Here is a 20936-nt window from a genome sequence, read left to right on the forward strand (position 1 = left end):
CCTCACATGTTAGGACAACAACCGGGCACCCTAGGGGGCACTGCAGTGGACTTCACAAATTGCTCCCAGGTGCATAGCTCCCTTATCTTGTGTGCTGAGCCCCACAAATGCCCCCAAAACCCACTCCTCACAACTGTACACCACTACCATAGCCCTTAGGGGTGAAGGGGGGCACCTAGATGTGGGTACAGTGGGTTTCTGGTGGGTTTTGAAGGGCTTACATTTACCACCACAAGTGTAATAGGTGGGGGGGATGGGCCTGGATCCGCCTGCCTGAAGTGCACTGCACCCACTAAAACTGCTCCAGGGACCTGCATACTGCTGTCATGGAGCTGGGTATGATATTTGAGGCTGGCATAGAGGCTGGCAAAAATATTTTAAAAACATTTTTGAGGGTGGGAGGGGGTTAGTGAGCACTGGGGGAGTAAGGGGAGGTTATCCCCGATTCCCTCCGGTGGTCATCTGGTCATTTAGGGCACATTTTTGTGACTTGGTCATAAGAAAACAAGGACCAGGTAAAGTCGTCCAAGTGTTCATCAGGGACTCCCTTCTTTTTTCCATTATCGGCCGAGGACGCCCATGTGTTAGGCACGCCCCAGTCCTGCCTTCACTATGCCTCCAACACGACCCCATGAACTTTGGTCATCTCCGCGATGGAAAGCAGTTGAGGACGCCCAAAATCAGCTTTTGATTATGCCAATTTGGGTGACCCTGTGAGAAGGACGCCCATCTTGCGATTTGTGTCGAAAGATGGGCGTCCTTCTCTTTCGAAAATAAGCCTGATTGTTTTGACTCTGATACCAAAGTCTGCTAAATTGGATCTATCTCAGGTTGCTAACTTTCAACCTATAGTTGGTATACCTTTCTTCACCAAGTTGGTAGAATTTGTGGTGAGCGCTCAGTTATTTGACTATCCAGTTTATTTTCGAAAGAGAAGACGTCCATATTTCGACCCAGATTGGGAGATGGGCGTCCGTTTCCCGTGGGCACCCAAATCGGTATAATCGAAACCAGATTTTTGGCGTCCTCAACTGCAGTCCGTCACGGAGATGAACAAAGATCACTGGGGCGTGTCGGAAGCGTGGCGAAGGCGGGACTGGGGTGTGGTTATCGGCCAAGGAGAGATGGGCATCTTTAGCTGATAATCGAAACAAGAAGGGCGTTTTTGATGAGAATTTGGTCCGCTTTCTTTGGACCCTTTTTTTCAGGTCCAAGTCCCAAAAAAGTGCCCCAACTGACCAGATGACCACCGGAGGGAATTCTGCCAGCTCAGACCTACTGCTAATCTCAGTACCAGCGAGACTCATTGCCAGTGGGGCACAACCTCTGATCTGCAGTTAACTGTGAGTAAAGGTGCTTATTCAAATAAAGGACGTTTTCAGCGAGATTAGTCTTCAGGTGTCAACTACTGTGCCAAGGTTATACACCAGCAACAAGTCCTGTCCCTGGAGCACTTTTAGTGGGTACTGCAGTGCACTTCAGGCAGGCAGACCCAGGCCCATCCCCCCCACCCGTAACACTTGTGGTGGTAAATGGGAGGCCTCTAAAACCCACTGTACCCACGTGTAGTTGCCCCCTTCACCCCTAAGAGCTATGGTAGTGTTGTACATTTGTCCCTCCTACGACCAAATGGCTTGGATTGGGACATTTCTGAGCTGGGCGTTTTGGTTTCCATTATCGCAAAAAAAACCCCGCCCATCTCAGAAGGGACCAAATCCATGGCATTTGGTCCGTCCAAACCGTATTTTCGAAACGAAAGATGGACGCCCATCTTTTTCGATAATACGGTCTGTCCCACCTCTTCACATACCCGTTTTCGGACATAGACGCCCATGGAGATGGGTGTTCGCGTTCGATTATGCCCCTCCACGTATCAAGTCTAGAATTATTCCATGATTCCCAACATGACTTCACAGCCCAGAAACACTTTTACCAACTTTAACATCTGTAGTTAAGAACATGTTGTGTAGAGGTAAAGAAATGGTGTTGCTGCAATTCGATATATCAACAGGTTTTGCCACTATCAATCATGAAAAATTACTTATTAGGTTGTCAGAATTTGACATTCGCCATTATTATATAATCTTTATCCCCCCCTTTTACAAAGCTATGCAACGATGCCAACACAGCCCATTCACACTGATAAAACAAAAGTTTTATGGTTTGCTGCATATGTGGATAAAATACCAAAAATGATTTTTTGTCATGTTGGTACTCAATTGACATTAGATCTAACGTCTAGAGTCCTTGGGGTCATTTTAGACTCTGCTTTGGAGATGAATCATCAGATCTCATATGTTTTGCAAAAGACGTTTTTCAAAATTACAGTTACGATTGCTTCGTTCTTATTGTCACTTTAAAACACTTGTACAATTGCTGGTTTTATCACAGCTGGATTACTGCAATTCATTATATGTTGGTGTTACTGAAAAACAATTAACTAGATTACAACTGATTCAAAATACGACCGCTTGGTTGATCTTTTGTAAGGCTAGATCATGTCTCTCTGCTACTGGTCTCCATTCACTGGTTACTGTTCAAGGCTCATATAAATTTAAAAATTTGTTGTTTGGTTTTTAAAACATTGAAGAGCAGTTGTCCAATGCATTTGACTCTATCAATCACTCTGTTAGGTAGTTTCTATTACAGCTGAATTCAAAACTATCTTAAACTGAAATATCCTTCTTTTAAGGGTATTAAGCTAAAGCCTTTATACAGTAAATCTTGTTTATTTCAGTTGGTAAAACATTGGAATGCATTAACACAGGATATTCATTTATGTTCATCATATTTTAGTTTTGTACTTGTTTTCAAAGTTGCTATTGTAAGTTTAGATGAATTATTAATGAAATTTCCTGATTTATGTTTCTGTTTACTCTTATTGTTAGCCAGCTCTGAACCTATATTTAGGGATAAAGCGGGAAAGAAGTATCTATGATTATTATTATTATTTTCCTATACTCTGTGCTGTGGTAAGTTGCAGGGAGTGTAGCTACTGTGAAGGTGTGGCTATATGGATGGTAGAACAACGTTCACCTCACCCCCTAAGGTTGGTCTCACCACCTCTTTACCTAGAAAAGAAACTCTGGTTAACCACCTTAAGGACTAGATTCTATGGTACCAAAAATCTGGGGCCAATAAAATTCAGCACTCAATGCTATTCTATAAAAGGCACTCCAAGATGAGCACAATTTATAGTATAGCATTGAGTACTGAATTCAGTGCTCAACCTTAGATGCCAAATTCGGCACTCAACTTTGGGCACAAGGACTTAGACCAGCTGAAACCTGGTGTAGATCCTGACATGCAAACTGGGCACAGATCCCTGCTATTCTGGAACACTGCGTGCATCTTTTGTAAATGCTCTGACCCACCTATGCCCCCCAAGGCTATGCCTTCTTTAGACCTGCACGCGATCCAAGTTAGGCATCAACTGTTATAGAATAACGAGTAGCCAGATTGGTGCCCTAATAATAATTAGTGTCAATTATTATTGTTAGCTCCAATAATTAAATCAATGGAGCCCATTAACTAATTCTTTTGGGAGTCAATATGGGATACGTGCCCAACGGTCAGATTTTTCAGCTCTCCATCAACAAACATTTAATCTGCTCATGAATTTACACATCAAGAAACAAACTTCGGGATACCAACACCTGGATGTAGGCACCCACATGAAGGTTCCAAACACACAAGGTGTATGTCCGAGGTCTAGAATCTGGGGGTAAATGTATTTATGCAGCTCAGTGACATAGTAATTAAATGGCTGAGTCTTACCTTGATTAACACCTGAGCTTTGGTAGCTACAAAACCTCTGCCTGAATGAATTGTACATAAAATCATTCATGCAGATGCCCCAATCTACATGCTAAATCTTGTGGACCTACCTCCCAGAAATGCCACAAGATCATCTCGCAAATTTCTCAACCTGCACTACCCCAGCTGCAAAGGACTGAAGTACAAACTGATGCATGCCACTACCTTCTCGTACACGAGCATGCAGTTATGGAATGCATTACCCGCAGACTTGAAAGCAATCAACAAAACAACTATCTTTTGAAAATCTCTGAAAACATTCTTCTTCAACAAGGCCTACAATGAACACCTATAATCTCACTAAGTCACCTCACCAACCCACTCAATTATGAAAGCTCACCTTATACAACTATCCTAATCACTCCTTCCTTCTTCCCTCCTTCCTACCTGATCGCTACACATTACTAATTGTATCTGATATCTTGTTATGACAATGTCAACAAATCTATGTAAGCCACATTGAGCCTGCAAATAGGTGGGGGCATGTGGGATACAAATGCAATAAATAAATAAATAAATAAATAAATAAAATCTTCAGCTACTAATCTGCTCACTCTGAAGTAGTCTAGTTTTTAGGAACGAGCTAAAAGTTCTCAGGTCAATATTTAAGCTCCGCGGCCAGCATTTAAATTATATGTGGATGTTCAGTATGGTTATCTGGACAATGAATGACAATGAACATCCAGGTTCAGAAGTGAATGCCATCTTAATTCACGTAGCTAACTGGATAAAGTTAGGATGCTAATTTTTCTGTCATCCAGATAGCAGTTTGAATACTACCATCTCTACCCTTGCACTGCCTCGGTACAATCTGGATAGTGTCGCTGAATATTCATGGACATCCTCAGTTAAAGGAAATATCCAGAAAATGGCAATAGGTGTCTGGCTATTTCCCTTGGAAAATTGACCTGTTTGGTTTCTCCAACTTGCCTTGTGATATATAATTGCTGTAGATGTTTGGATCTGGTTAGTGTTATTATGCATTGTTTTAAAATGTACTAGTTATTATTTTAAGACCCAATATTCAGCCAGTTGGTGATCAGAGTTTTGCTGACTGTGGCTGGCATTAAACCTGGAAATTCAATGCCAGGCCATGTCCAGGCACTGGCACTGAATAAACGCATAGCCGATTAAATACGATATTCAGCACTTGACTGGCTGTGGGTTACCGCATAAAGATGGGACTGACTTTTATATGGTCCCATTTATGTGGTTAACCTGGCCAGTTGGATTCTGAATATCTAACCAGCCAAGTGCCAACTCTGCCCCTGGAATGCCCCCAAATAGCCGGTTTCCAGTTCAGCGCTAACTAGTTGTTCTCAGTGACAATGACTGGTTAACTGCCACTGAAAATCAGAGGTTAGCCTTCAAGTGGTGATTTAACCAGCCAGAAGGCATTTCTGGCCAGTTAAATTGCTTTGAATATTGACCACTTAGTTGTGTACATTTCATTTTATTTTATTGGCTAGAAAGGTGAAATAGAAGTGTTTCTAAACACAGAAATCTAGTAACTATGGCAGTTTTCTCTCTCCTTTTATTAGGCCTGGTGTAAAAAGTTACAAGTGGGAACAGCCCCTGTCCTCTCTCTCAGATGAAAAAACCTCTGCAGATGTGCACTCAAAAGTCGAAGGGTGCTGTGTATAGCAGTGGCTTAGCCAAGGGTGGGCTCGGGTGGGCCTGGGCCCACCCAGTATCAGCACACCTATGATGTGGCTGGAATGGATCCCCACCTCCCACCAGCCGAAAACTCTCAACAACTGTCCCTCCTTGCATACTTTTAAATAGCAGATCTTTGCCTGCCTTGAGCAGTGACTGATACATACTGTCTGCACTGGCCCCATAACCTTCCCTCTGATGTATTCCTGCCTATGCGGAAACAGGAAGTTACATCAGAGGGAAGGCTGTGGGGCCAACATGAGCAGTGTGTAGTTGCTGCTCGCTGTCAGTGAAAATCTGCTATTTAAAGGGTATGCAGGGGAGGGGGAATATTTGAGAGACCATATGGCATGCAGGTGAGAGAGGGAGAGACCAAATCACTTGTGGGACAAGGCGGAGTTCTTCTGCCCACCCATCTTGGGCTCAGGCCCATCCAAAATTGGGTGTCTGGCTACGCCCCTGGTGTATAGACAGTAATCAATCTCTGCTGCAGTGTTCAGTTTGCAAATGTCATGGCCCCTTTTTTGCTCCTAGTGCATTTTGCAGGACCAGAATTCTATAACAGGACACCTAAGAAGGTCTTGTTGTCTATTTTAAGCCTAGTCTTTAAAGAAAAATAGGCACCTAGCCAGAGGTGTGCTGGTAAATTTTTAACAACAGGCTCTTTCTCCGGATTGTAAGCTCTTTGAGCAGGGACTGTCTTTCTTCTATGTTTGTACAGCGCTGCGTATGCCTTGTAGCGCTATAGAAATGCTAAATAGTAGTAGTAGTAGGACCTAGCCAGCTCTGCAGTTGGAAGGGCCAGGGGTGGCCGGGGGGTGGGGGAGCAACACTTGCCTCTCTCTCCTCCCTCCCTTCATGCAGGCACGTTAGGCATACCTTTGCTGGCAATCAATAAATGGACTGCCACCACTCCCAACGTCTTACTCTGGGCAGCATGCTGGAACTTCTCTCACATGCTGGAGAAGTCCCAGCCTGCTGCCCAGAGCTGGAAACAAGGAGCGTGGAGCAGCAGCAGTAGACTATTTACTTGGCTGGCAGGGCTCAGCATCCCCACCAGCAAAGTAAAAGAGAATTCAGCAGGGGGCCTAAGCCCACATTTTGGGAGCCAGTTGTTAAAGTAGCCATGGAGGGCCCTACTTTAACAACCGGCTCCCAAAATTCTTAAAAACTTAACAACCGGCTCTTGCGAGCCTGTGAGAGCCTGCTCCAGCACACCACTGCACCTAGCCCAAGTGGTAGAGAATGCATGTACAGCTATAGGGTTGGTGTAAGTGGTCGGACCTATAATCTCTTCTCCCTTGCTTTTGGCGCCTAACCACCTTCCCTACATAGCTTATAACCTTTAGATTGTAAGTCACCTACACTGACTACATAGTTTGTAACCTTTAGATTGTAAGCTCTCTTGAGCAGGGACTGTCCTTCCCCATGCTAAAATTGTACAGCGCTGCGTAACCCTGGCAGCGCTATAGAAATGCTAAGTAGTAGTAGTAGTAATTCACACATGCATAAATTCACCAGCAAGGTACACACTGTCAAAACATGAAGCATACTTTTCAGCTACATGCCTTCTTGCTCTTAAATCTAAGAGATTTTTTATAGAATTACCTCCAGGTCCAGGCTGAAAACTTAGGTGTGGGCCCAGCCAGTACCAGATGCCTGAAGTGCTGTGCTAATGACTTCAATCAGCTTTCTTGATTCCTTCTCCAAAAACCAGACTGGACTCACTAGGGATCTGAACTCTTCCTAAAGGCCTTTTCTACACAGGAAAGGGATTTCACATTCCCTTGAGTGTCTGTTCTGCACACAGCTCCTTGAAGGATGACCCAGCTTTCACTGACATTGGGTTGCCACGCATGGATATTACTGAATGGTTTCTCATGGTTCCCACTACCTGTTCTTCATAGAGTTTTACATTACGCTTGGAGCACATTATCGGTCTGTGAATTCTTTTATTCTCCACTGGAGCAGACAGAAATCTGAATTCCGTATTTATGCAAATGGCCTCGAAATTCTATAAACATTTTATGGTAAATAAACTGCCTTTGGTATTGCAAACTCCACAGGGTTTCCAGCAACAATGACACTGAAAGTACATGCCTTTTGTTTTCGTTATTGGCCCCTGAATCGTGCCCACTTTCTTGATAGGTAATTTTTCTGCCACAAAGAGCATGCACTGTTCCCTTCCCCTACCCCGTCCCCCAGGAACACCTCTCTGAATAATGTGGGCAAAATAACCCGACCTGTAGGAACAGTGCAGTTCATTTTGCGCACCTCGAAGGTATGCAGTAATCAAAGCTCCCATTTCCAAGGGAAAAATCAGTTTTATCCCTGAAATACCTTTGATTATTTCACTTCGCATATCACTTGTAAATGATAGAGGTTGTAGGGTCCATAATTTGAGACACTTCTAGGGGCATGTGAAAGAGCATGCGTGTGACACATACATACATGCAATAATATTCTCCGTATGGAGCTCACATCCCTCTCTCTGTGCAGAGTAGATCTGCTGGTCTCCTCCCTCCCCCACCCCACTCTTTGACTAATTGCAGTATCAACCTTGCTCTGCCCTAATAAAGATTTTTACTATAAGGATAATTCCCTAATAGGCAGCCTGATGGGAGTGAACAGCTGGTGAATACTGATGCTACAAGCAGCTTTATCTCTGCACAGAACACCTACAGCCCATTTAAATGAGCAGCTCTAATATAACCCTTATTAAAGCCTAAAACTAAAGGAAGGGAATTTTCTATTTTCCCTGAGTTAACCATTTATTTCTTTGTTAGCCGAAGTACATTCTCCCATTGTGGGCTTTCACGTAGCCAACGATACTGAGATCTTGTGCCAGCTTTTCTGCCCTGTGGCAGGGCTGCCCTTAGAGACAGGAGCAAACAGACCCAGGCCCTGAGCTTTGCCCCGGAGAGAATCTGAAAGAAGACACTCACCTGCACCTGCCTCCTGAACCACATAGAACCCTGTGAGAATCCCAGGACCTACCAGCTCGACTCAGACTTCAGATGGAAGCTGGCAAAGGAAGACATGCTCTCCAGTGCCTCCTCCTGGCCAGATGGGAGGAAGATAATGATGGCATTGGGGCTTGAGGGGGGATGGGAGAGGGCTATGGGTAGAGAATGACATGGGAACAGGGACCCGCAGTAACCGCGAGGATGGGGACGGGGACAGAGCCCACGGGGACGGGGCAGGGACACATCCTGCGGGGACGGCATGGGGAGGGGACAGATCCCATGGGGGCGGGGCAGGGACGGGGACAAACTTTGTCCCCGTGTCACTTTCTACTTTGAAGCCTGTTAATAAACTGGACTGTTATTTATGTTTGATTGATGCAGACAACAATATTTTTATTTTGTGGAAAAACAAGCTAACATGCTGGCCACAGCTAGTAAAATTTGCATGGGGGATCCTGTACATCCTGCTACCAGCACATCTTCTAAGACATCTTCTATTTTGGAGGGACTGTGGAAGACAGGAGAGCTAGACTGAATCCTTAGACTGTTGATGACTACTTTTTCATCCACGGATTAAAACATCAAAACAGGTCTTCATAGGACATATTTCTCCCCTCTAGGGCATACGGAATGGGTTGTATTTTGTACCCTGGACATTTTAACAGGGTGGATTAGGTTTCCTTGAGGCAGTAGAAATCAGATATTGTTGGGGTTGGAAGGGTAGATGGTGGTGGTGGGGAGAGGCTTATTATAGCTGCTCGTTGTTATTATTGTTTTCCATTTGTAATTTATACACAACAGTTGCACAGCATATTGTTCCTTTATATACTTTAATAAAAAGATTTAAATATAAAATCATAAGTGTTCGAGGCTTCTGCAGATGAGAACAGAGCCCACGGGGATGGGTTGGGGACGTGGACAGAACCTGCGGGGCGGGGATGGAGACAGGGCCTGCGGGGACGGGGTGAGGATGGAGACAGAACCCACGGGGACAGGGACAAATTTTTTTCCCCATGTCATTCTCTAGCTATGGGAGAGGGTTGGGAGAGAGATGATGATCAAGAAAGGGGTTGAGAGCATAGCCGCCAACATTGCAAAATGAGAGGGGGGGGGGGGTACCAAACAAAATACTAATTACCTCAAATGGAGGAGCTTGCTCAATATTGGGGTACTCAGCATCCGTTGCACCCACAGAGCTTGCTCCTATGATTGAGAGATGCTTAGGTGAAGGGTGGGGAAAGATGGCATTGTGCCAAGTAAAAGACGGAGGGAAGATGATTGTGCAGGGAGTGAGGACAGATAATACTTCTGAATATGTGGGGGTGGGGTTGAGAAACAGGTGAAGACTACTGTGCTGGGGGGGGGGGGAGGGTTTGAAGACAGAGAAATGATGGTTGTGTGAGGGACAAGAGAGGGATAATGGGAGAGAGATAAGGATTATGTTGGGAGAAGGGGGAGAAATTGCCCCCTAATTGACCAAGATATCTCATTCAGGGGCTCATGCAGAAAGACACATGGTCAAGCTTGTATGTAAGTTTTAAGCACAGTTAAATTGCACTGTTACATAGAGGAGGTGACCGAATGCATGCACACTTATTTCGCATGGTAATAGCAGCTATATTGTGCCTCCAATGAAAAAAATGCTGACGTCTTGCACATGAAAATTTCAAAACCCAGTGCTAGGATATTTATGAGTTATGCAGTCACTCATTACCAAACCTCAGTGGTGATTCGTTTCACATGAGCTACACAGGCTCATGATTCACCATAGTCCTCATCGGTTTGGTGAAATCAGTTTTAAAGTTTTCAATAAAAAATTATTTTTAAGCTTATTTGTTTTTCCAATAATGTCCAACTCATCAGTCCATTAATACAAACATCTTTTATACAGCCGCAAACTAGTGCTTATCTTTAAAGTCACAGCAGCCACCACTGCATAACTCATTAAATATCTTTGCGCTAGGTTTTGAAATTTGCAGTGTTGTAACTCTCGCAGTTATTTGAGGACTTGACAAAGTTTGTCTTCTTGCACATGCACATTTATGGTGGATAGCCACACAAAAGCTATAACAGATGTACTTGCAGATATGTGTCTATGAATACCTGCCTTGGCTCCAGAAAAAAAGAGGACAGATTGAGCCAGCAAAAGCATATGGAAGTAAAACCTGGACTGGCTCAATCTGCCCTCCTTTTTCTGGAGCCATATGGTAACCCTCATGGTTTCCACCCTGTGAATGCTGATGGCGCTTAACATTTGTTCTTGCTTTAAGTGTCTGAAAAAAGATTGGTCCACTGCATAGGAAATTCCAACAGCATTCTGGAATGATCCAGTGGCGAGGAAATGCAAAGTGCTCAGTAACTTTAACAACTCTATCATCGAGCTGTTGCTAGATCAGTATCATTCGCACCTTATATTTTCATACAGGGACAATATACACCCCTCTGCAAAACCGGTAGTCAGACACCACGTGGCCATAGGAGCCGACTCTGTGAGTGCTGTGGGTGCTTGAGCACCCCCAATATTGAAAAAATTCCTTGTATGTGTCCAGGAAGGGGTTATTTCCACTAGACTTAGCACCCCCAATAATTTTAAAAAGTTGGCTCCTATGCGTGTGTCTCTTGCATCACTTCCAGTGCCACCCTTGTTCAATATATAAGCTGTCTCGGCTGTCTGTTCTGGGGCCTTAGTGCTTGGTGTTCCTCTCTCCTCTCTTCTTCTGCCTGGTTGCCCCGTTCTCTCCTGGTTTCACCATCTTCTCCATTTTGTCCTGCTCCACGGCCCCCTAACGTATATGTGAGCTAAAGCATAAGCAGGTAATCATCTATTCTAGAAACATCTCTACTGTGCTCTCTATTCCGATGGATCGCAGAACATACGACTGTTGCTGTGTTCCGAAACCCGCAAGACAACACAAGAACCTTCCAGTGCACTTTCTTTCCGGGTCTAGCAAAGGAATTCTCATCTGCAGGTCTATAAGCAGTGGCACAAGAAACTTGCCTGTAAGATTGTCATGTTATGTAACAACACAAGAGAGCCAGTTGTGGTCCAAAGGATATTATAGTTCAAAGAATAACAATGGATCGAAGAGGTTAAATTAAAATATACCTCTATTAAAATTGCGTGACGTGGCCACATTTCGCCAATGGTAGACTGCTCCAGGGGCAGCAACTAAAGGGGAATTTAAAATCACACTTCTTCTTAGTGAAGGCAAAGAATGCTGGAATAGACTATTCACTGGAAGGGGTGTGTGATTTTAAATTCTCCTTTAGTTGCTGTACCTGAAGCAGCCTGAAACTGGCAAAATGTGGCCACGTTGGATAATTTTGTATAATTTATTTTAAACTCTTTGATCTATTGTTGTTCTTATTGGTGTGTAAGATGTGTGCAGTCTTTTGCAGGCTCTTAAGACAATTTCGACGCTGCCCCTGACCTAGCGGAAAGTTTCTCGCATTGCAGGCCATGGTTTCTTTCACAACACTGCAGCAGCTCCATCTGTGCATTGCGATGAGGTACATAATGTTCTCATTACCATTCATTTTAATACAGTTTGTGGCCACCTGTACCGCACAAGTTAACACCCACACGTACCCCCTTTCTGCAGTGCTTGGCCATGTGGTTAGAATCAGCAGTAGCTTTGTGCATGGGCCCCCCAGCAAGGGTTGAGCATGGCTTCACAGTTATTTCCTTGCAATCACTCATCAAGCTGTGAGCAAAGTCACTAAATAAAGTTGTCAACCCTTGTCTACAATGAAGCCCTAACCATGCCCCAGTTAAGCACAGGTTTGCAGATCAAATCCAGCTTAACTTCCAGGCTGCAGCTGCTACAACTTCTGAATTGTTAAACAGAAAACAAAATTAGTTTTGTTAGATTTTTTTTTTTTAATGTTCTTAACTGATTCATGGCTGGTCCCAGCTCATCTCAAACTATTAGAACCTCTTCTTTAACTCTGGTTCAGTTGGTATTCTCACTTTATATTGACCAGGACCAGTTAAAATGTCCCCCCTTAAACCAAATTGTCAGGTTTGTAATGGTGGGCACAGGTGATGTCCAACCTTCTAAGGGCCATTGAAATGCCTTCAGCTGTTAAATGTGCTGCTCTCCTCTTGGAGCTGCAAAGCAGAGAGAGACTGGCAGCAAATTACTGGCATCCAACCAGGGAAATTTATCACACTACATGCACAGAGTCATAAAATGCTGCAGCATGACTTGCCAAGTTCAGGATGAGCTGAACTTTGAATTCAGACATCAACCTATAGAGCCATAAATTAATTAGTTAACAGAACATATATGCAGCTGGGCTCAAAAGATGCTCCATCACCCACTACCGTATCAATGCCTGATTCTTCGGTGGGAAAGACTGGGATGGGACACAATTAAAAGACAGCGTTCACTTCCAGTTCTGCCATATTTCTGCACTGTGTATGTACTTCAAGATTTGGAAACATTTGGCCAATGGTGGCATTTTCTCATACTATTCAGGTCCGTCCTTTAGTTTAACCCTGTGCACATATTTTCAGCAGAACAAAGGCCACTGTGGCACAAAAAAAACATGTTATCATCTTTCCCCTAACACTTTGCTGGTGGCCATGGAAAGTGATAAAGCACCCTCCTCAAGAGGAAGTTCCAAGGCAATTGAAAATTAATATTTATGAGTTTTTAGCAGGGCTGGCACAAGGATGTTTGGTGTCTCTGATGAACTTTCAGCCTCGCTTTACCCTGGTCCTCAACTACCTTTCAGGACCCTAAACCTCTGCCTGAGATTTTAACCTAAAACAATTCTGTGGACATGTAGAATTGACACACAAAAAAGGAGAAAAATCAAATAACCCCGTAATCCACACAAGTGAAAAAAAACCACAGTGGAGATGACCACATAAATGAGGAACAGGAAGCTGGTTGTCAAAAAATTATTCTTTATTGGGATGAAAACACATTCCGCCCAAAATTCAATACTATTTAACCAGCCAGGAAGGGCTCCTGGCTGGTTAAATAGTGCTTAACCGGCTATCCATGAATATTCAGTGCATTACCGGCTAATTTTGGTGGCCAAATTGATTATCTGGGCTCAGTGCTGACAGCAGGAAGCAGCCTGGCTAACTCCTGAGGTCTGAATATCGGCCCCATTGACCTCAGATCATCAAGTACATAGGGACTCTGAGATGGTATAATAAATGAAACATATATGGTTTTGTAAATTTCCAATTCAATAGATATAAAGATGCTTCTTTACTGTGAATGCACAAAATGGAACCTCTATGGTATAAGCCAGTAGCGAAGATTTTCAGTCACCAGTGCGAGCCGTGTTGAGTCCCTATGTACTCGTTGATCTGAGGTCAGTGTGTTTTCATCCCAATAAAGAACAATTTTTGAGAACCAGGTTTTCTCTTCCTCATTTGTTTGGTCATCCTCACTGTGCTTTTTCTTTGAAATGTAGAATTGGGCATCATGAGGTCAATATACTATAGAAAGGCAGTGAATGATTTATCTGTTCCTTTTTATGCTGGACCATATCTGCTTAAGTAGGAGGTGCTGAATATGAAGATGTGTCATCCGGATAGTGTGAATATTGGTGCCAGTTATATAACTTTTGGTCCTGTCCCCAAAACACCTCCTGGCCAGCCTCTTCCCAAGTGCAAACTATAGCCAGACATCAAGATGCTCAGCTAAAGATTATGATTTGGCAAGCCTAAACTTTTGAAATAAAAAAAGTATTGATGTGGTTTAACTCTGAAGTTAACTGTTGTAAATCTTTTTGTGTTGTAAAACCCATGCTTTTAAATTAACTTTGTTTTCTGTATATATCAATTATGGGAATTATCTTGCATATAAACTGTTATACACACAGAAAAAGTGATTTTATGAAATTCTGGGTGCACTGAAAAAAATGTGCTGATTTATTTTAAACATTTATTACCACCAATCCAGGTAAACCTTTCCTTCAGCAGGGAACATATTACATATACCATAACATAAATCGATAAAAAAAGGTGCCCTTTTACTAAGCTGCGGTAAAAGGGGTTCTGCTCTAGCAGTGGCAGTCATTTTTGCTGCAAGTCAGGGCCCGGCCATTTCAGGGGGGGGGGGGGGGGGGGGCAATTGCCACCACCTACAGAGTTGGTGGTAAGGCCTTCTGTGCTAACCTGGTGGTAACCAGGCAGTGTGCAGTGCCGCCTGATTACTGCCAGATAAATCTCTGTGAAATGTTTTTAAAATATTTCCACTAGCGCTAGAAATGGTGTGCACTGGGGGTGGAATGTGTTGGGGCTGGTGGGTGGCCAATGTAACGCCGATTTTTTTAAAAGGTTCCAGAGGAGATCCGGGAAATTATAGACCAGTGAGTCTGACGTCGGTGCCGGGCAAAATGGTAGAGACCATTATAAAGAACAAAATTACAGACCATATTCAAAAGCATGGATTAATGAGACAAAGTCAACATGGATTTAGTGAAGGGAAATCTTGCCTCACCAATCTACTACATTTCTTTGAAAGGGTGAACAAACATGTGGATAAAGGTGAGCCGATTGATATTGTGTATTTGGATTTTCAGAAGGCGTTTGACAAAGTACCTCATGAAAGACTCCAGAGGAAATTGACGAGTCATGGGATAGGAGGTAGTGTTCTATTGTGGATTAAAAACTGGTTAAAAGATAGAAAACAGAGAATAGGGTTAAATGGTTAGTATTCTCAATGGAGAAGGGTAGTTAGCGGGGTTCCCCAGGGGTCTGTGCTGGGACCACTGCTTTTTAACATATTTATAAATGACCTAGAGATGGGAGTAAGTAGTGAGGTAATTAAATTTGCTGATGACAGAAAGTTAATCAAAGTCGTTAAATCGCGGGAGGATTGTGAAAAATTACAAGAGGACCTTACGAGACTGGGAGTCTAAATGGCAAATCATGTTTAATGTGAGCAAGTGCAAAGTGATGCACGTGGGCAGGGCCGTGCCAAGGGTCTGTGGCGCCCCCCTGCAGAGGATCAGTTGGCGCCCCCCCGCAGATGAACAGTTGGCACGTGCGCACCCCCTCCCCCCCGTGAAGGTGATCGCTGCCCTCCAATCCACGCTCCTCTCTCCCCTGCCCTCCCGCTCCCATGTCCCAACTGCCCACCTTCTTCTTCCCCCCCAAGATTCCTTTTAAATTTACCTCCGTCCGGCAGCGAAGGCGCAGCGTCAGTGAAGGAGGCGGCGCTCCCGACGTCTCTACTAGTCTTCCCTTCACTCAATGTCCCGCCTTCTTCTGACGTCCAAACCGCCCCCAAAACCCACTGTACTCACATCTAGGTGCCCCCCTTCAGCCATAAGTGCTATGGTAATGGTGTAGATTTGTGGGCAGTGGGTTTTGGGGGGATTTGGGGGGCTCAGCACTCAAGGGAAGGGAGCTATGGACTTGGGAGGTATTTTACTTTTTTTTTTAATTGTTACAAGTGCCCCCTAGGGTGCCCGGTTGGTGTCTTGGCATGTGAGGGGGACCAGTGCACTATGACTCCTGGCCCCTCCCACAACCCAATGCCTTGGATTTGTTTGTTTTTGAGCTGGGCACCTTTGGTTTCCATTATCGCTGAAAAACGAAACCGCCCAGCTGAAATCTGCACAAATCCGATGCATTTGCCCGGCACAAACCGTATTATCGAAAAAAAAGATGGACATCCATTTTTTTCAAAAATACGGTCTGTCCCGCCCCTTCACGTACCCGTTCTCGGAGATAGACGCCCATGGAGATAGGCGTTTGCATTCGATTATGCCCCTCAATGTGTCCTTATATGGGTCATTCTTGCGTACTAAGGACATTTTTACTGCAGCCATAAAAGCTCAGATTTTCTATTTATTTCATTAATGGCCATGCGCAAGCATTACTATTAGCATGCGGCCATTTTTCAGAATTACCGCACGAGCACTTATTGCCGCCTATTTTTTAGGCGGTAAGGGCTCCCATGTTATCTATGCGCTAAAGCGGTTAGTGAAGGAATGTCCACTCTCCACCCTTGACACACCCTCCCCTCCTCCCAAAAAAACCTAAAGAAAAAGTACTTACTGTGCGGTTAGTGCATGCACATCCCAAAACGAACATGTGACACTTTAGCACGTCCCATATTAGGCATGCATTGATGCCACGCTTGGCTTAGTAAAAGGACCCGAAAATTCTATACATAATCATAAGCAAGCAACCAGTTTCGTATCCCTCCTCTGTTTTCATCCCTCACTTCAAAAGCCTCAATAAATAAGGTCTTAACTGACTCCAGAAATACCTGCTTCAAAATGTAATATGTATGGTGAATGGTTCCAAAGTGTCAGCCTTGCATTCGAGAAAGAACGCACAGTAATGGAAGCCAATTTTGCAGCTGTACAAGAACGGACTATCACCACATTCTTATCTTCTGAGTACACAACTTGGCCTTGAATATGAGGACCGATTACTCTTTACAAATACACTAGTAACAACTCATGAAGAATCTGAAACACCAAAAGATGTGATCTGTGCATAAGCATTCCTAGAGCTGTGGTTTGGTGGGGAGGGGGCAGAGTTGTGATGTATGTGCTTACTTGTGTAGAGAATATGGCCAAATTTACATTGCTTTTGGAGCAGGTGTAAATGTGTGTGTTAGTCAGCATTTGTCCACTGTTAGGGATAGTTCTGGCTGCCTATTTTATAAAGGCCTTTGGTAAGGCGTGGAAGCATTGGAGGCCTGGGCTTTTAATATACAGCCAGACAGCAGTTCAGAGACAAACAAAGAGATATATTCAGGTAGTTAAAGGTCAAACATAAAGACACCTGTCTTCCTTACAGGCTTTTCCAGCTCACAGTTAACATCTAAACAAGGTCTAGTCTCCTGCCAGCCTAACAAATGAGTACATAGTTATGAAGAAGATGCAAACTTCTCTGGAAAGATATAACCATTATCTTGCCCTTCCTTGCCATAAGCACAGCTACAAATCTCTTTTAGGTGCTTTGTAGCCCTCTCCTTATATAAAGTTACCAGACATCTCTGGTTTTGGAGATTATTCCCAATTTTAGACTTTTTAGCAGAGATTGGGTGGCAGCACTGGTGGTTGGGAGGCGGGGCAGGGCTGGGCAGACTTCTACGGTCTGTGCCTGAAATGGCAGATACAAATCAAGGTCAGGTATACATATAAAGTAGCAAATATGAATTTATCTTGTTGGGCAGACTGGATGGACCGTACAGGTTCTTTCTCTGCCGTCATCTACTATGTTACTATCCACCTATAATTGAAAGAGAAAAACGCCTAGATTTCGACCCAAATCGGGAGATAGACGTTTATCTCACAAAAACGAATAAATCGGTATAATGGAAAGCTGATTTTGGACGTTTTCAACTGCACTCCATCGCGGAAGCGTACAAAGTTGACAGGGGCGTGTCGGAGGCGTGGCGAAGGTGGAACTGGGGCATGGTTATCGGCCGAGGAGAGATGGGCGCCTTTCGCCGATAATGGGAAAAAAGTATGCGTTTGTAGCTAGAATTTAGGGCACTTTTCCTGGACCCTGTTTTTTCACGAATAAGGCCCCAAAAAGTGCCCTAAATGACCAGATTACCACCAGAGGGAATCGGGGATGACCTCCCCTGACTCCCCCAGTGATCACTAACCCCCTCCCACTACAAAAAAATGATGTTTCACAACTTTTTATTTTCACCCTCAAATGTCATACCCACCTCCCTGGCAGCAGTATGCAGGTCCCTGGAGCAGTTGTTAGGGGGTGCAGTGGACTTCAGGCAGGTGGACCCAGGCCCATCCCCCCCTACCTGTTACAATTGTGCTGCTTAATGCTTAGTCGTCCAACCCCCCCAAACCCACTGTACCCACATGTAGGTGCCCCCCTTCACCCCTTAGGGCTATAGTAATGGTGTAGACTTGTGGGCAGTGGGTTTTGAGGGGGATTTGGGGGGCTCAACACACAAGGGAAGGGTGCTATGCACCTGGGAGCTCTTTTACCTTTTTTTTGTTTTTGTAAAAGTGCCCCCTAGGGTGCCCGGTTGGTGTCCTGGCATGTGAGGGGGACCAGTGCACTACGAATCCTGGCCCCTCCCACGAACAAATGCCTTGGATTTGTTCGTTTTTGAGCTGGGCGCTTTCATTTTCCATTATCACTGAAAAACAAAAACGCCCAGCTCACAAATTGTCAAATAAAACATGGATGTCTATTTTTTTCGAAAATACGGTTCGGTCCGCCCTTCATGGGACCCGTTCTCGGAGATAAACGCCCATGGAGATAGATGTTTTCGTTCAATTATGCCCCTCCACGACTACTTCCTATTTGGCCACCTTCTGTACCCAATTTTAGTAATGGGGTCAAAGGTGCTGTATATAATATGTAAACCATTTTGATTATAACCACAGAAAGACTGTATATCATATTCCAGTCCCCCATTCCCTAATGAATTTCGACATGGGCATAGTTATTGCCCTTGCTCACTTCCTCCCATGTGGTCCACCATCTCCTCCTCTTGCCACTACCCCTAGGGTCCTCCCCTCCTCTCAAACCTTGCTTCAGATCTCCTTTCTATTTGGTTAGGTGTCACCCTAAAAAGAACAGGAACATAGTAACATAGTAAATGATGGCAGATAAAGACCTGAACGGTCCATTCAGTCTGCCCAACATGATAAACTCATTTTACATGGTATGTAACACTTTATATGTATACCCGAGTTTGATTTGTCCCTGCCTTTCTCAGGGCACAGGCCGTAAAAGTCTGCCCAGCACTGTTCCTGTACTAAAAGTTCTGAAGCTAACGTCGAAGCCCCTTAAAATTTACACTCCAGCCCATCCCTATCTATTCAGCCACGATCAGGGCACAGACCGTAGAAGTCCGCCCTGCACCAGTTTTACTCTCCAAATACCGGCGTCGCCACCCAATCTCCTCTAAGATTCCGTAGATCCATTCCTTTTAAACAGGATTCCTTTGTGTTTTTCCCACACGTTTGAATTCCATTACCTTTTTCATCTCCACCACCTCCCGTGGGAGGGCATTCCACGTATCTACCACCCTGTCTGTGGTATGATGATGGTAACATGATGCAGAGCCTCCACTCAAGCATGCTGCAAGTCTCTGCTGGGCCCCACTCCCTGGCAGCAGGAAGTGTACATCAGAGGGAGTGGAACCTGGCAAAGACTGGTAACATGTATGAGTGGAGGCTCTGCATCATGGTCTTGTTTTTTTGAATGCTGACTCCAAAACAAATAGGAAGGAGATGTGAAGGGAGGTTTCAGGGTAGGGGTGTTTGGAGAGAGAATTAAAAATGCTGGAATGAAATGGGGGGAGAAAAGAGGAGAGAGAGGTGCAACTGTTAGACTGAGTCAGAGGGAAGAGAAAGTTGGAGATGACTGGAACAGAAGGGGGAAAGAGAGAGGAGAGACAAATGGAAATGCTGGACCTGAAGGGAAGATGACACAGGAGAGATAGAGATGCAGGACCCAGTGGTGTATCAAGGGGGGGGGGGGCGGTGGGGGCGGTCCGCCCCGGGTGCACGCCGCTGGGGGGTGCCGCGGTGTGCGCCTGTCGGCTGCGAGTTCGCTACGCTAAATTCTCTCATTCGCTGCAGCTCCCTCCCTCTGCCCTGGAACAGGTTACTTCGGCAAGGGGGGGGGCGCATCGGCAATCCGCCCCGGGTGTCGTCAAGGCTAGGAACGCCACTGGCAGGACCAGAAGGGGAGATGAAAGAAGTGGACAATGTTCCCTCTAAGCTGTGTGGGAGCCCTCCAACCGCATTCCTGCCAGTGTGGGGTGATGCCTCAATATTGTGTTTTCAATCTCTAGGGACAGGCAACGTTGCTATAAATTTGCACAGCTGGCCTGTTCCTCGCTATTGAAAATGTGATACTGAAACAGCACCTTCCACTGGCATTAATGTGCATGGAGGACTCTCATACAGCTTAGAGGGAACATTGGAGGTGGAGATATTGGACCAGAAGGGGAGAGAAGAGGGTGAGATGGAAATACTGGACTTGAAAGGGGGAGAAGAGAGAGGGTGGAGATATTGGCCTGGAAGGGAAAGGGAGAGAAGAGAAGGATAAAAATGCTGGAATGGAAGAGGTAAGGGAGAGGAGAGAGGGGTGGAGATGACTGGTCTGGGAGATGAAGGTGGCTCTAATAGAAGGATAGAGGAGAGAGAGGTGGAGGTGTCGTGTCAGACCAAAAGGGGAGAGGAGAGAATGGAGAGGTAAAGATGCTGGATTGGAAGGGGGAAAAAGAGATGACAGAGAGTTGCAGCTGCTGGACTGGGTCACAGGGAGAGAGAGAGAGAGGTGGAGATGATTGCAGTGGAAGAGGGAGGAGAGAGAGAGGTGGAGATGGCTGGACTGGAAGGAGAGAGAGATGGCAATGGCTAGACTGGAAGGAGAGAGCAGAGAGATTATGGAAGGAGAGGGGAGAAAGAGGTGGAAATAGCTAGACTAGAAGGCGAAAGCAGAGAAAACTGAAGATGCTGGACTGGAAAGGGAGAGGAGAGAGGTGGAGATGCTGGACCATAATGGGAGAGGAGAGA

The 20936-nt window shown here is 44.9% G+C and overlaps 1 protein-coding gene across 1 annotated transcript in view; it reads right to left on the bottom strand.

Annotated features, from left to right (window-relative positions):
* NCAN (neurocan) overlaps positions 1-20936 on the bottom strand; it is a 143296-nt gene that overhangs the window by 46477 nt on the left and 75883 nt on the right. The window lies entirely within an intron of this gene.

Source organism: Microcaecilia unicolor, chromosome 11, assembly GCF_901765095.1.
Source record: "Microcaecilia unicolor chromosome 11, aMicUni1.1, whole genome shotgun sequence".
Taxonomy (NCBI): Eukaryota; Metazoa; Chordata; class Amphibia; order Gymnophiona; family Siphonopidae; genus Microcaecilia; species Microcaecilia unicolor.